Genomic DNA, 16,556 nt, shown 5'->3' with positions numbered 1-16,556 from the left:
CCCAGACTCCACATCTCAGCTCCTCTAATCACTGCTGTTCCCAGGGCGTCCGCCCCTCTCTCACACCTTCACAATACCTCTGATGGAGGTCTCCGATAGCTGTGTGTGTGTGTGTGTGTGGTGTGTGTGTGTGTGTGTGTGTGTGTGTGTGTGTGTGTGTGTGTGTGTGTGTGTGTGTGTGTGTGTGAAGGAGCAGATAGGCTGATGATGGGAGTAACTATCCTGGTGGCCTCATGGAAGGTCCCAGGGATTAAGTTTCATGGGACTGTCGACGGAGCGGAACTCTGGGGAACAGGAGAGAGAGTGTGTGTGTTGGTTGGGGGGGGGGGGGGGGTACAGATCAAAAATATTTCAACAGGTCATGTAGTATCTAAAGGGGTGGGCGTGATGATCAGGGGTCAGGGTGAACAGAGGATGGGGAGGAAGAGGGGGGAGAGGAGGGAGGAGGAGGAGGAGAGGGGGAGGAGAGGGGGAGAGGAGGGGAGGAGAGGGGGGAGAGGAGGGGGGGAGGAGGAGGAGGAGAGGGGGAGGAGAGGGGAGGAGGAGATGGAGGAGAGGGGGAGGAGAGGGGGAGGAGAGGGGAGGAGGAGGAGGAGAGGGGGGAGGAGAGGGGGAGAGGAGGGGAGGAGGAGGAGGAGAGGGGGAGGAGAGGGGGGAGGAGAAGGGGAGGGAGGAGAGAGGAGGAGAGGAGGAGAGGGTGAGAGGGGAGGAGGGGAGGGGAGGGGGAGCAGACCGAGACTGAGACATCCAATGAGACATGTAGCAGTGAGAGACTTGTTCTCTCTAATCCTATTACACTGTGGGACAACCCTGTCAGATCAAAGAACACTGAGGGAAATCTAATGGAAGACCCAGGGATTCCACACCAGTCATAAAACAACCGGAATGCTGTATTGGAAATGAAAAAGGATGTGTCTGAATTTCACACCGTTTTTAAAGATTTGGTTTAGATCTTTTGGTTTGGATTAGATCTTGTGCAGACAGAATATTAAACATTGGAACATTCGATGATTGAATGGATATAGCCACACGCTCTATTGAACACAAGCAGTTACTCATCATTACAAAATGTTCAATTATACTGAATTTCTCTCTCTCTTTCTCTCTCACTCTGTCTCTCTCTCTTTTTCACATACTCTCTCTCTGTATCTCTCTTTATATCTCCCCCCATCCCCACCCCCCTCTCTCTTTCACTCCCTCCCTCTCTCTTTTTCTCTCCTGTTCCTTCATTCAGATAGTATGACGCTAACCTTAGCTAACCTCCAAGGTGAATGAGGGGACCTGGCTTGATCTGTGGTTAACACAGCTGGCTCAGGTACGTATCTGGGACTGATACATTGGCCCAAACCAACACACTTGTTCACTGTACACGTGTGTGTGTGTGTGTGTGTACGCATAAAAGTATATTATGACTAAAGTGTACCATGCTTGTCTCTATCAGTAACCCTCCCCCCCCCCCCCCCCCCCCCCCCCCCCCCCCCGTCCACCACCAGTCTAATGGGCCTCAACAGCTTGTTCAGCACCAATACCCCAGTCCAGCTGGGTGGTCTGGGCCAATCGCTGTTCACTTCCTGTGGCTTAGGTTTCGAGGACAAGACATTAACGTCATACACATATGATACACATATGATACACATACACATATGTATCTCTCTTTCACTGTCTCTCTCTCAATCTCACTGCTCTCTCACCACTCTTTTCCTCTCTCATTTAGTTTTCTTCAACCTTTCTCGCTCACCCTCTCTCTCTCCATCGCTTTCCATCTTTCCCTCTGTAGCTAACACACAGCCACACACACACACACACACACACACAGCCACACACACACACACACAGAGAGAGAACCAGGCTATGGCAGAGGGTTGCACCAAACACTCTTTAACACATCAAAGGCCTCGTGCAGACCTGTGCATCGCAGCTGAGCTTTGAAGCGTCCCAGTATGTGGCCTGGACTGGCTTGTTCTCGGTTTCTCCTGTTCGAGAAATCTCCTTTATGTCCATTACTCACATGACCGTGTGGCCCAGAGCAACAGGGCTGGGAGTCTCTCAGCCTTCCACATCTCAGACCCAACATCACTAAGATTCACCATGTAAACTCCCACTCGTACAGAGGAGACGAAAACACTGGCACACACACAAACACACACATAAACACACACTTACAATCCTCAGAAAAGCAGACAGGCATACACAGAGACTTGCCCACACACCCACACACACACACATTCACATACAAGCTTCTGAATGCTTTAATTACAGTGCAGAGTTATGGCCCAGTGGTGCGTCAGCTCATTGTAAGGAGCCCCTCTCAGGGACAATTGTCAAATCCTCAGGGACAGGATTCCAGAGGAATGACCCCTGCAACACAAAGAGCCCTTTGGGTGGTTCCTTCCTCCAATGTGCCGACATCGGCATGCGTTGGTAATCACATTAAGACATTATGTATCAATGGCAGAATGGACACGCTCAGCCTTCACACACACACACACACAAACACACGCACACAAATGAACAGACACACAAGTGTGCATTGGTGCGCAGACGCAAGCAGACACATTATATACGAAGACAGACATACGCGCACCCACGACGCTAACACACATACACACATCTATACACACACACACACATCTCCTATACACACACACACACATCTCCTATACACACACACACACACATCTATACACACACACACACATCTCCTATACACACACACACACATAGCTTCGTTCTGAGAAAGGTTTGTTTGATATGGTTTGTACGTATAATCGAATCTAAAAATGTATTCCTCCAGCAGTGAGAGTAACAACAGCGCTGTTGATTAGAGTTGGCATCTTCGTCTAACCTCGGCTTTGAGAGTCCCTTGTATGTGATGGTCACCAACCAATACATACATTTACATTTAGTCATTTAGCAGACGCTCTTACTTTTACTTTTACTTTTAGTCATTTAGCAGACGCTCTTATCCAGAGCGACTTACAGTAAGTACAGGGACATTCCCCCGAGGCAAGTAGGGTGAAGTGCCTTGCCCAAGGACACAACGTCAGTTTGCATGACCGGGAATCGAACTGGCAACCTTCGGATTACTAGCCCGACTCCCTCACCGCTCAGCCAACTGACTCCCACCTATACAATACAGCATGTCTTACAATCTCCCTGGGAGTAGCCCAGAGACAAAAGCAATGAAAACATGAGGTTTAGAAATACAGTAGAAAGAGAGTAGAAGTACCTTCCACGTGTTGTGTGTCTGGAACCAGGCTGGAGGTGGTGTTCCGGGGTAGGCCGCTGTGCGGGCGTCTTGGTGGTTGGCAGCGGAGGTGGGGTAGCCAGGGAGAGGTAAGCAGGCAGGGCGCGAGGGCCAACTAGAAGGGTAAGGCTGAGGCCAGGTGTGGGTCGGTGGCCTGGCGTCCCAGAACATCTGTCGCTCATCATTCGGACCAGGAAGATGGTCCGAATGATGACGCATGTCTGGGTCAGGGTGGAACTGGAACATGGTTTCTTCTCAGTTGGATATCTGTGTCATGGGAGGAAGCAGAGATGGTATTGGTGATGGCTACAGTAGACACTTGTGTAAACACGTACATGTAAACAGGTAGGGTAGGGTGAGAACAGTAGTCTGCTCTCAGATCAGAAAGGTGATAATGAACTTGTCTGGCTTGTGATTCTTAATGATGACACTGTGTAAGGACTTCATTCACTGGTCATCGTCCTCATTCACAGATCTGTGACATGTCGTCCAGTAGGGGGAAAAACGTCCTAATGTTTATATTTGGTGACAAAAGTAAGTTTATCCTCCTGAATTATACTACTTTTATCTGATTAGTGTGTGTTCCGTTTTTATGAAATTCCTTGTTAGGTCATTTACAGCATATCCTTGTTTGTGGCTTAGGGAGAGATGAGATTTATAAGACTTTAGTAATGTGCAGCATCGTGTCCGATATAAACCATCTCTGTTCAAACTTCTCACAGAATAATTTGATACATAAACAAAATCAAAGACAATTTGATTGGGAATTTTTTTTTTGTCTACTGGCCAATGTCCTTACAGTATTAGCGAGTAATAAGCCAGTCCTTCAACTATAAACCGACTACATGTCAAGGAAGACACTGTTGTACACAGATGTACCTCACACAGAAATGCAATTCCTTATGTGGTTTGAGCAATCATTAAACTACTCCATTAAATTACTGAGTGATTGATTTAGCTGTATGATTTCCTTATCTATGTATGTGTGTGTGTGTGTGTGTGTTTGTGTGTGCGTGTGTGTGTGTGTGCGCGTGCGTGTGTGTGTGTCTGAGTGTGTGTGTGCGCGTGCGTGTGTGTGTGTGTGTCTGAGTGTGTGTGTGTGTGCGTGTGCCCATGCTTGTATGTGTGTGTGTATAGGTCTGGTGGTGACCAGTTGGCCTGTCTCCTTGTCCAGACAAAGAGTCCATTGATCTGGTGTAACACACTAGTGGTCAGTCTGGGAGGTGAGCCCCAGCCACCACACCAGTCCTTTGTGGTCAGCTGCTGGTGTCTGATCACTGAGCTGCATTCAGAGGTGAACTAGACCAAGGACTCTGTCTGTATTGTACTCTGCTCTGACACCTGTAACACATCACCACAGAGGGAGAGGTTCACACACAGGGCCGACAAGGCTTGCACAACATCTGTGCTCCAAGGGAGTCAGGTGGCTGAGCGGTTAGGGAATCTGGCTAGTCATCCAAAGGTTGCCGGTTCAATTCCTGGCCGTGCTAATGACGTTGTGTCCTTGGGCAAGGCACATCACCCTACTTGCCTCGGGGGGGAATGTCCCTGTACTTACTGTAGGTCGCTCTGGATAAGAGCGTCTGCTAAATGACTAAATGTAAAAATGTAAGTATGGAAACAAGGGTTTCAAAAAGGGAGGGTGGTAGGTTTTAGTGTTTGCACCTGATTTATTTGAGCGCGAGTTATGAAATGTATGAGGTATTGCAACCGATTTGCTCATGTCTTATTAAATTAATCCAAGGTAATTTATGCAATGGGAGCAGTGAGTGAGTGCATACTGAATAAGCTTGCTATTGATGAATTTAGTTCAACCTTCTTCGGACATTGATACTAATTATCTTTCCCAGCACTAGGTGGACTTCCTTTGTTTGTGATTAGCTTTGCTACATCATCATGCTATCTTGTAGCCTATAGGCTAGTGGTTACCTATGGTGAGACTGACACCATAATTAGGGGCCTTCACCGCCGATGATTGACTGGTCAATGCGGAGCTGTCCATCTGGGATTTACAGAAGGTGTTTGAAGTGTTACGTTGCCCAGCACAGCTGATGACAAGGGCCCATGTGGTGACAGGGAGAGTCCTGCTGGCTGACTGGAACCTGCTGTGGAAATGTCCCGTAGGGACACATGTACTTGTCTCGTCCACCCCAACTCACTTCTAACCCCCCCCAGCCCACTCCTAATGCCCCCCTCCTCTCCCCAGAGGCAGGAAGTTAAAGGATGTTCTGACTGCCTCTGTCACAGTCTGAAAAGCAACCCCCCACCCCCTTTATCTTTCCAACTTAAAGACACACACAGACGCAAACACGCACACACACACACAGTCCGTCTCATTAAAATCCTCGCCGAACACGCCACTGTGCGTGTCTCTCCCCACCTTCTCCAGACCCTCACCGCCAGTCCTTCCCTTTCAGCTCCACCTTATCTGTTCATCATCACACAAAAACTGTCTTTGTCTCTTCCCTGTCTTCATCTCCGTCTCTCCACCTTCTTTCCTCGTACTGTGCTGCTGAGGCTTTGTCGCTGGCCTTTCATGGAGAGAAGCTGCTATTTATTTGCTCTTTTCACCACTAATTCTCTTGTGTTCTCTCCCCTTGCCTCCTGTTGGGCCCTGAAGAAGGCATCCCAGGGAGTTAGTGTTTATGTGTCTGGGAGGACATGAACCGGTGAATAGGGATAATGACCAGGACTACACACTGCAGGAGAGATTCAGGCACACAGCTGTCTCCAGGCTGCACCAGCGCTGCTACGCTTGGACTGGGAGCACACACACACACACACTAATAGGTGAAGTGCATAAGCACACATACACAAATTCAAAAACTGACGTTTCTGCACTGATACTCACCCAGCACATGCACACATATATTTAAACACATTCGGTGCATAAACACACACACATACACACACACACTACAGACACTACATGAAATCATTCATTAAAATGTGTTTTGTTTGTGTTGAGAATAACATATTGGCGTCAGGTCTTTGTAGTTCCACAGATCAGTAGAGAGAGAGACTGAGAGATACAGAGAGAGAGAGAGAGAGAGAGAGAGAGAGAGAGAGAAAACTAGTCTGTGATCCATTGTGATATCACCCAAGGGTAAAAAACAAGCTTGTATCGGCTCAATCAGATCTCTGTCCTGACTTCAAAGACAGAAGAGCAACTCGTCAGAGACAGTTCAGGGGTTTTGGGAAGGCCGACAGACCGAGGAGACCTGGAGTGGGATGTCAGGTCTGGCTAGTGGCGGGGGTGAGGTATGCATACCTCCCATTGAACTCAAGGTGGCCCCCTGTTGGGGAGGGGAGGGGTTCAGAGTAAGACTCACTTTGAACTGAAGGCTTTGAGCAAACACTGTTTACATTCTCAGAAAACATCCAATGTCTCTCTGTTTCTCTCTTTAACTGTTTCATGTTTGCTTGCCTTTTTTTTGATAACCAATTATTTTAGAGACCTGAATTTACCTTTAATTTGACTTTCCTTGTATCTGATTAGAGGTTTTAACCATAATATAAAACCCTGTTTGTTCAGCTTTAACATATAATATGGCTTTTGGTTGTCTTCCCCTGGATAACCACCAGGGGGAACTCTTAAACTAATGTGCATGCCTTTGATGTTCTCCATTCCCCCTCATGAAAGGTTTACAACCCAACAAGCTACACATTATAAATAACAAATAAAACTAATTTGCTATAAAAACACTACATTAGGTTTACAAACTCATAAATATTTAAACTCCCCACCCAATTTAAAAAGAATGACAGCATCCTTGGGGAATCCTTAATCCAAACCATCGTGAGGGACACATTGCAACACATCCTCTTTCCAAGCATATTGCACATGATCTCCTAAATGTCATTGCACACCTCCCGACTGTTATGTCACTGTTCAGCTCCCTCTTTACACACACTGGGCCACGATGGTGCACACCTCTCTCACCATGCAGACTGCCCATTTATACACACCACTCTGCCCTAATGCACACCACTTTGCTTTTCTGGATATATTTCCATTTATATACATGTGTGTTCTTCTATCTTGTCACGTAACACACCACCCTCATAAAGTCCCAACTACAATATTAAATAATCACAGCACCAACCTAATTTCTACCAATATAAACTCACTGAATCACTTTAGCCAACTCATTTAAGTTTTTGATTTAAAAGATAACAAAGAATTCACTGTTACTTCATTACTTTATCAAATTCAAATGATCGTATTATTGTTCATTTCCATTGATGGTAATGTTAATTCTGTGTAACGATCACGAAACGAACGATTTTGCACACTTCTCTCCTGGTGCACTCTGTTCTCTGTGCACAGCAGTCAGAGAAGCATGTCCTCTGATCTGTGCTGATCTGTCCAATTAAGGATGTGACACATCTTTCTCTGCCCCCCTGATCCCCCATGCCCCCCACCCACCACGCTCACACCACACACACACAAATACAGACACACACACCTACCATGGCATGCGAGAATTGGTGCAAACTGAAAACTTCCTGTCAACACGGGAATCCCGTGTATGCATGCCACAAGCAGGCCACCCCGTGCTCCAAACCAGCGGAAGTAAGAACTTTTATTTCTAACTGTTGTTATGATCACTAACATCCATATCTGGTGACTGAGAAAGAGGAAGTCTGCCTTCTGAAGAGGTGGACGGGGAAATGATCACAACTGAGCCAACAGACTGAGCTGGTCACCAGGAAGGGCTGGACAACGATGAAGCAATGACCACAAGTCCACAGCCAGACCACTGTGGTTAAATCAGAAGGTAAAAAGATGCTACAGTAAGCGGAATAAATATGGTTTGTATCAATGTATGTGCCTCTTTGGTGGCAATTTCTAAAACCATGACAGGCCTCCATGATAGACCATTGTTTACTTCATTCTAAAACAATGGATATGAACCCCCTGGCTAATGAAATGATCACAGAAATTAAAATTTTGCACAATACCATCAATATCAGTTTCTGAGCATGCGTGACCACTGAAGCATTAGTTAAATTCTAAGAACACCATGGGCACTGATAGACCAAGTATTATTATATTATACACATTCATGTCCGAGAGGTGTAGCAACAGATCAGATGAAGTGACTGATAACGTTAGTGTCTGACTGCTGTTGAGACTTCTTCCTAGATGGCTTTAGAGGAAGTCTTTGTCTACTGAACACTGATTCAGATCTTACAGCAGAGGACTTCAGCATTGATCTGCAATTAATTTACGAGTCCACTTTCTAGAATTCCATAAATTACTATTCATGATCCAGAACTGTCAAACATAAGTAGTTGGATTGTAATATAAGACATTAGATCACCCTATCTTTGCAGCCTGACTCAGAAGAAAAGTGTATATTACTGTAAAGTTGGGACAGGGAAAATATTGATCACCTTCATTCACAGGATTTAGAAAAGCGGGATCATACTTTGGGTGTATAGAAGTCGTTCAACAACCTCTTCAACAACACACAAGCCCACTATATACACCTGTGTTGCTGTTGCTCACAGGTGAATGTCCAGTTCTGTCCATCAGAAATACATGCAATTTCAATGTAATCCCGAAAACATCAAACATGTACAGCATATGGAACTGAATGTATGTTCACTCATTGCTTAACCATCAAAATAGTTTTGCAAATAAAACATTACCTGTATCTGAAGGATGAAGAGATTGAGAGAACAGATTCAGTTGGTTTCCTCTTGTAGTCTACTGGACCGGTCACTAATGTAAGTGTTCTTCCTAGTCTACTTGCAAGATAGGTTGTCACGGCTACAATTAAGTTTGTTTCTACCTAAATGTACTAGGTAGTACACTACTATTTGGGTTTGGTATTAAAGGCAACTTTGGAGTAAATTCCTACCTAAGGTTGTACACTGTTTAGTTAACGTTAAAATTAAGTCAGTTCCAATATTGTATAGACTCTAATATTTCTGTAGACTATGGATGATGCACTAAGCGCATGTACATTTACTGGTCAATTATAGCTATCCAACAGTTCTTATAACGTGTTGTTTAATCATTGTCTAGTACCTCTACTCATCACTACCAAGTCTATATAGTAAGTATACTAGGTAATATTACTAAGTCTATATGAGTTCATTAACAGCCTTAATGTCTGTGTTTCCTGGCTACCTTGATGCCCTGGGTGTGTGATGGAGCTGCTGAAAGGGTCAGAGCTTTAAACCAACCCTAGTTTCCTCTTTCCTGCTATCTATGGAGTGGGGTGCAGAGAGAGGGGAAGTTATTTCGACAGGCTTTCTCTCCGAACTAAAATAATCTTTGATTTCTGACAAGTCATCCTGGTTTCTTACATAAGCATGACTGGATGGTCCCTCTGTGATTCAGACAGGGTTGATATGGTTAGTTTGGGAAAGCAATCAGGGTGGAATTCATTGAGTTGATACATCGAGAGGTTTCAAGATAGTTTATGGCAGTCTTTTGTTTTTAATTGCATTTCTACAGGATGTGTATTTTTAAAAGTGTTTCTGGAAATTCGCCACAAATTATCCTTCTCAACCATTACAGGAAATGAAAACGTATACAAACTTAAATCTAAATTCTTAGTCAAGGGTAAAACTGTCAACGGTGGATTGATTTTGCTTTCTTTGTTTAAAAATGGTATCTACCTTTTCTTCTTCATGTCTCCTGAGTGGTGTTCTTGTGCATAAACAAACAGGAGTGTGTCATTTGGTGTCCTTAACAAAAGCATAGCAAGTCTCTACTTCACTCCTTCCTGCCTGGTAGCCCAAGACCCTCTGTCCTGCCACTTGATGATCCATAATGATCTGCACAAGGAGAGAGACGGGCAACCAATCAAGTGATTTGAAAGAAAAAAACATCTAATTCTTAGACACTGCATTGATACGTTTTGCTTATGTAAGATGGGAGAGAGGGATGGATGAAGAGATGGATGGAGGAACAGATGAGGGTGGGAGGGCTCTTGTTATTGTAAATGAACATTTCTGGGTGGCCCAAACAGCGGAGCCAGACTGAATCAAGGCGACTGCAGGACCTCTCAGGAATGCTAATTCAACAGCTCTTCATTAGCCTGCTTCTCCTGTCTGAGAGCCAGCTAAGTAGGTAATCAGGCCCAGAACCAGACTCTGTCTAGGGGACTCAGAGGGGACAGGAGAGGCCCCCTTTTCTGCCTGCTGCTGGTCCTAGTCAGCCCAGATTGTGTGTTTGTGTGTGTGCGTGTGTGTGTGTTTGTGTGCCGCAACAGACAATCATGAACACTTGTGTGTCTGTCTGGACAGTGGAGGTGAAAGGTCACGTTGGTCTGAGAGCAACATCAGACGTCTGCTGGACAGAAGAGTCCTTCTCTGATGGGGAGGTTCATGGGTCACATCTCTCTCTTTCTTTCTCTCACTCTCTCTTTCGATTCCCTAGGTTACAAGTCGAGCACCAATACCACTTTCTTTGAGCTTTACTCATATCTTTACCTTGAGCTCACAGGCACCCTCACTTCACCAAAGTTTCAGAGAAGCACTGACTGATTTTATCCTCACTATCTCCCTCTCTCTCTCTGCCTCCATCCCTCTTTTTCTCTATCTTTGATGGTTTTTCCCCTTAATGCCGATCGATGCTCCTTGGATCGGTTGCGCGGTGTCAGCCTAGTCAAGGAACACAAAGGGAAAAATGTTGAAAAATGAAAATGTTCCCGTTTCTAGATGGCAATTGTGTGTGGCTTCCCTTCCTGTCTTACCTGCAGGGGCTTTGATCAGCGTGTAGCCAAAGCCTGTGTTTGATTCCGGGGCCGGTCTGACAGACAGCAGGCAGACTAACGGCCCTGCGATGTATGAAGACAGATCAGAGGAGACGGGTTGGGAAGCTGGAGTCCAGCTGAGAGAAGATCAGAAGGCACACAAAGTACCCTCAGAGCCATTGTGAGGTGTAACACAGTGGCAGGCTGCCTTAACTTTGCTGTCCTTTCTGCCTCACTTCTTTCTAGTCTTGTCCTTTTTTTTGCCTCTTCTCTTCAAAAGGTTGAATGGCTCTGTTAGGCTAAATGTGTGCAAGGGTTTGTCTGACTTTGACATAAGAAGTTTTTTGGTGTTTCTTTTTTTTATATACTTTACGGTTGACCTTATTTTAGCTTTTGATAAATGTATTGTATTTATTGTACCAGGAATTTACAAAAATAAAAAATACATATATATTTTATAGCCTTTTTTTTAAATTAATTTAAAGAATAAGAATTGTTGACGTGGCTTGAATGTGATTGTTCCTGTGACACTTTTTGTCACACTATCCACATCTCATGAATTTCCTCATATTTCGGTTAAATACATGTAAACTTGTTTTCAGCTTTCCCGTTCTAAATAAGGACACACAAACCTGTTCAATTTTAAACACCTAATGTATTCAATGGGATTGTTATAAATATGTGTATTCTATTCTGAGTGTTTCTGTTCTGTATGGCGTGAAATTAGTGCCAGGAGAGCGAGCTCTGTAAAAACGATTTGTAACTTGCTAAAAAGATTTGTGTCTGTAGAAAATGATTCCTGTACTTGCAAAAAAAAGTTGTCTCCGTAGAAGAAGGCAAGATTTGTGTACTTGCAAAAAAGATTTGTAACTTGCAAAAAAGATTCGTGTACTTGTAAAAAAAAGTTTTGTGTCTCCGTATAAGAAAAAGATTCGTGTACTTGTAAAAAAAAAATTGTGTCTCCGCCATAGTTCTGGCTCAAAAGCCCCTCTGAGCTTCAGTTGTGTGAGATTCTGGGCACCTACCAGCAGTGTGTAGATATCGCCCTCTAGTGGGCAATGATAAGTCGTGATCAGTGATCAACAAATTCTTCTTCCATTTGATTACCAGCAGAGGGAGAGTGTGTGCATGTCGGCCTTTGCTGGACTTTAAATCAAACAAATGAAAATTCAATTATTTTAAGGTTCACACCTGAAATGATTTTGGTCAGGCAAAAAGGTTGCACAAACGCACAGTCGCTGCATCATATACCACACTAACCAGCCAGCGGAAGCAGCGCGTGAGCTGTAGCCTTGGTCCAGAGACAATGGTCATGTTAAATGCGTCAACATAATGCGTTATGTTAAATGGTTATGTTTATGGTTCAAACCGTAATTTCCAGCCAACTTTTTATGTTAGGCAGTAAACATAAAATATATATTTAAGTTTTTTGTTTTTTACACACTTTCAGTAGCTGTCATTTCCAGCCAACTGCTAATGTTAGGCAGTTTTTACCTCCAAAAAAATATTTTTTACACAATCAGTTGGCAGATGGTAGCTGTGTTAAAAACTTTAAGGAGTGAAAGTAAAAAATAGTAAAATACTGTTACCAGAAAAATCTACTAAATAAATGTCTTAATTTGCATACTGCCAAGTGCGTCAGTCGGAGGTGAACATGAACAACTAGATAACGCACAAACTTCGTTCGGCGATGCCAACTCCAATTTTCATGGAAATACCTCAAATACTGGATTATATTAGTGTAATATATGGACGGCAGCACATTTTACAGGATTATATTGTGGCGAAATATATATCAGAATATAGCGAATTGTCGTCTGCATCTCCACGTCAAATCGAAGCATAGAAAAGTTGCCGTCTTGCTAGCTAGTAATGGAGAATCGATGACTTTTCTCAAAAACTCTCGTTTTAAGTTTCTAAACTGTTACGGAACACATTTGTGAGTACTATTTGTTTTCATACAGTGTGATAAAGTATTGTTTGCTTGGTAGTTTCGTGATTTGCATAGCCGCTAAACCAAGTCAAGTGAGTCTGTGTCGAAGGTGAACAACACATTAGCCTGACTAAGCACCGACCTCGCAGTTCGTCCTTCGTTCGACGATGTGGTCTTTAAATTTCATGGAGCTCCCACAAATACTGGATTACATTAGTATATGGATGGCAGAACATTTTTATACAATTTATATAGTGGGGAAGTATACCACGGGCGGATATACATTTCGAAGTGTCGCATGCATCTTCGAAGCACAGTCAAGTTGGCGTCTTGCTGCTAGCTAGCAGCACGGTGAATCGAAGACCTTTCGCAAATGTCTTGTTGCAAGTTTTGAGTTGGTAAGTAGTTTTTTTCATGCCGTGGGAAAATACTGTTTGCTTGACCATGGTGGATATGTTTCGTGACATTTGATTAGCAAGAAGGGTTACTGTGTAGGCAGATTGTGGATAGTTTTCGAAAAACGTCGTTGGCTGCGAGAATGCAAGTGTTGGCCTACAGCATGGAAAAATGGCCAGGCTTGTACTGCTAACACAGCCCGTAGATGTGACGACGATTGAGAGAATTTGTTTGAAACTAGCCCAGGTCTGACTGCCTGTAGTGTACAGGGCGTGTCATTGTGCGAGTTTTGCTATTGATATTAAGGTCAGATAATATTCATTGCACAGTATGCAAACGCTTAGGCCCGTGGCTCTGGGCCTACCCAGGCAGTTTACGAAGCCGTTAGACATCAGGGGAAAACTGAACAGGCGATGAGATTGATTTTACAACTAGGTGGCGACATTTTTCCATATTTTACACCCTTAGCGTTATAATTGTATAGAATTGATTGGACTTTGAATACTTTTCCAAATGTGGTATGGTTGTTGTTCCACAATGTGAAGAAGCTTAACTTGTTAAACGTATTTCATCTATTTATCTGTGTGTTGTATGATTTAAGTGACAATATAACGTACTCATGTTTTCGTCAGTTTTCCATTGGACAAGGGTATCACGTGACCAGGAAGCAGTCCACTAGTTTGTAACGTTCTAAATTGTTATTTTGAGATGTTTGCTACCCCACGAGCTACGGCTGTCGAGTTTTATGAATGTCCTGCTTTATATTTTGTGGAATTAATTTTTGATCAAATTCTGCTCAAACTCTGACTTAGTTTGTCATGTTCGAGAACGACCCGTTCCAATTTTTATCTATACAGTATCGCTTCTCGGCCTTTTGGCTAAGATCAAGTGTAGTATCTGTTCTTATCAGTTTAATATCTGATACGTCCCCTACCCGGGGACCATATATTAAATTGATTTTTGGAACAGGGAGATGGAATAGGGGCTTGCTCCGTCCACTCCACGCATCGACCTGGTATTGCAGTACCTCCAGGAACGGTGCACTCCCCTCCCGGGGAAACAACGCTGTTGAAAGAATAATTTAGACATTCGCCTCATGAATCCTTGTTTATGGGTAGAAATGTAGTATAGCTTTTTATGTTAAGCTGTTTGTGTAAAATAGTGTTGATCAGTTTAAAGTTAGTTACGATCTCGGGAAAACAGCATTGTTGTATGCGCAGATACAACAGTTTTACTTTTAGGTCACTAGATAAACTTTCATCACTGCGCTGTCGGGAGGCAGTTATGAAATGAACATGGAAGACAACTGCGCAGGTAGTCAGTGGAAGGACAGTCAGGTGTTAGACCTCATACGAATTTGGGGTGACCGTATTATCCGAGCAAAAATTGTGTGATCGTATCGTAACCGGTTTCTCTTTGAGAGCATAGTGAAAGAAATGTCACGTGTCTCCATATATTTAACATAGACAAAGTGAGACCTGATTTTGCCGCTAGGGATTGTGGAACAGTCTTTTCATAGTTCTCGTGTTTGCACTGTAAAAAACGAGAATGAAGGATGGATAGCTCGTTTCGGATTTTCTTAACGCCGATTGTGTGTGAATGTTGAAAACGATTCCCCAATTTTGTATTAACGGTAGTCAGCTTCGAATATGAACATATGTAACAATTAAACGTAACTGCTATTATACTGATACAGCAGGGCATTCTGGGAAATTCGAAGAGTACTTTTGTATCAATATGCATTTAAACACCAACCAAGCTATTTTGCCGGTATGATCTATGTAGATTTTAAATTTGTATTGGTGCCTTTTATTTGGGCGCGCTCTTGCCGGTGTCTGAGCTATAACCATCGCTGTGTAGGGCACCCTCTGTAATGACCCCCCCACGTTGACCGTGTACAACTCATACTTACCTGGCAGGGGAGACACCATGATCACTAAGGTGGTTCACCCAGGGCGAGGCTCAGCCATTGCACTCCGGTTGTGCTGACCCCTGCGAATTCCTCAAATGTGGGAATCTCGACTGCATAATTTCTGGTAGTGGGGGACTGCGTTCGCGCTCTCCCCTGATTTTCTATGTAAAGGACAATAACTTCATCTGATCACTGGGGGACACTGTTGAGTGTTCTGTGTTAGTTTGCAGGGGTCTACAATCTAGTCTCAGTTACACATTCTGATTGGTCTAAATCCTACAGTCACTGTAGACTCCATTTAGTTCCCCCAGTTTAGGATTGTTGAATATTTGAAACAGATTTGCTTCTGTCATGACCAGCAGCCCTGCTTTATTCTTGTTATATGGGGAGTGGCCCTGAAAACAACAAGGTTTCAAATGGGCTTGGAAAAATGCTTATCTACAGTGTGTTACCCAACAAGTCTTATAATTATGGGCCTCAGGTTAAATGTGATCACTGTAAACACACACACACACTGCATCTGAGTTGATTTATTGGATGTTTTCAGGAGCAGCCCATGTGCAGAGGGGTCACTGAGGCTCAGGAACCCCCCCTGCTCGTTCACCTGGCCGTCCACCTGCTCGTCCACCTGGCCGTTCACCTGGCCGTCCAGGAGCTGGAAGGTCCTGCTGGAGGAAGAGGTCGTCTCCATGGAAACCAGCGTTCCATCTCGATGGTAGCAGAGAGGAATTCATGCTCCAGGTTAAGATTTGTTAACTAAACACAAGTAATAAAGGCTACTACTAAATAGTAGTTTTGACAAGACTTGCTAATTGTTTGAAGTGTAATCTTTTCTTATTAGACGGTTGGATGTAATTGAGGGCTAAAAATGGGCATCCACATTTCTCAGATCACAATAGAAATGATCAAAAGCACCTGTGCAATATCCACACCCAGGCTCACTGAGCAGCCTGCCAGGAAGCTGGCCCCACCCCCCATGGAGATCTCCATCATCGGGTTCATCTGCTGCTTGTCTACCCTTTTACCACCTGTGTTCCTTAGATTTGTTGTGAAGTTTTGTTCTTTCCATAGTGCAGTCTGTCTCTGTATATTATAGTATAGTGACTAAACACGTGGACAAATAAGAGAACTTGACTGATTCAGTGGGTGCGGGCCGTTTGCTAGTTAAGCTGCAGACCCTGAAGATCACTTGTCAGCTTGTTCAGCCAGATCTTGATGCACTTGTTCAAGCCCACTGGATTTCTCACTGAAAAAAATGAACTGAAAAAAGCATGTATTGCTTTTTGTATAAAGTTGATCAATTTCATATCTTTAACATACTGCAAAACAACTTTTCAGTGTTTGTGAAGATTA

The 16,556-nt window shown here is 43.9% G+C and overlaps 2 non-coding genes across 2 annotated transcripts; both read left to right on the top strand.

Annotated features, from left to right (window-relative positions):
* The first annotated feature begins 14,149 nt into the window (after positions 1 to 14,149).
* LOC136960561 (U2 spliceosomal RNA) lies at positions 14,150 to 14,340 on the top strand. The gene has a single exon (XR_010878857.1). It is a non-coding gene; the product is annotated as a U2 spliceosomal RNA (small nuclear RNA).
* Positions 14,341 to 15,195: 855 nt separating this feature from the next.
* On the top strand, positions 15,196 to 15,359 carry LOC136960550 (U1 spliceosomal RNA). Its single transcript, XR_010878846.1, has one exon. It is a non-coding gene; the product is annotated as a U1 spliceosomal RNA (small nuclear RNA).
* Positions 15,360 to 16,556: the final 1,197 nt, after the last annotated feature.

This window comes from Osmerus mordax, chromosome 17 (assembly GCF_038355195.1).
Source record: "Osmerus mordax isolate fOsmMor3 chromosome 17, fOsmMor3.pri, whole genome shotgun sequence".
Taxonomy (NCBI): domain Eukaryota; kingdom Metazoa; phylum Chordata; class Actinopteri; order Osmeriformes; family Osmeridae; genus Osmerus; species Osmerus mordax.
This window is presented reverse-complemented; position numbering and strand designations above follow the sequence as displayed.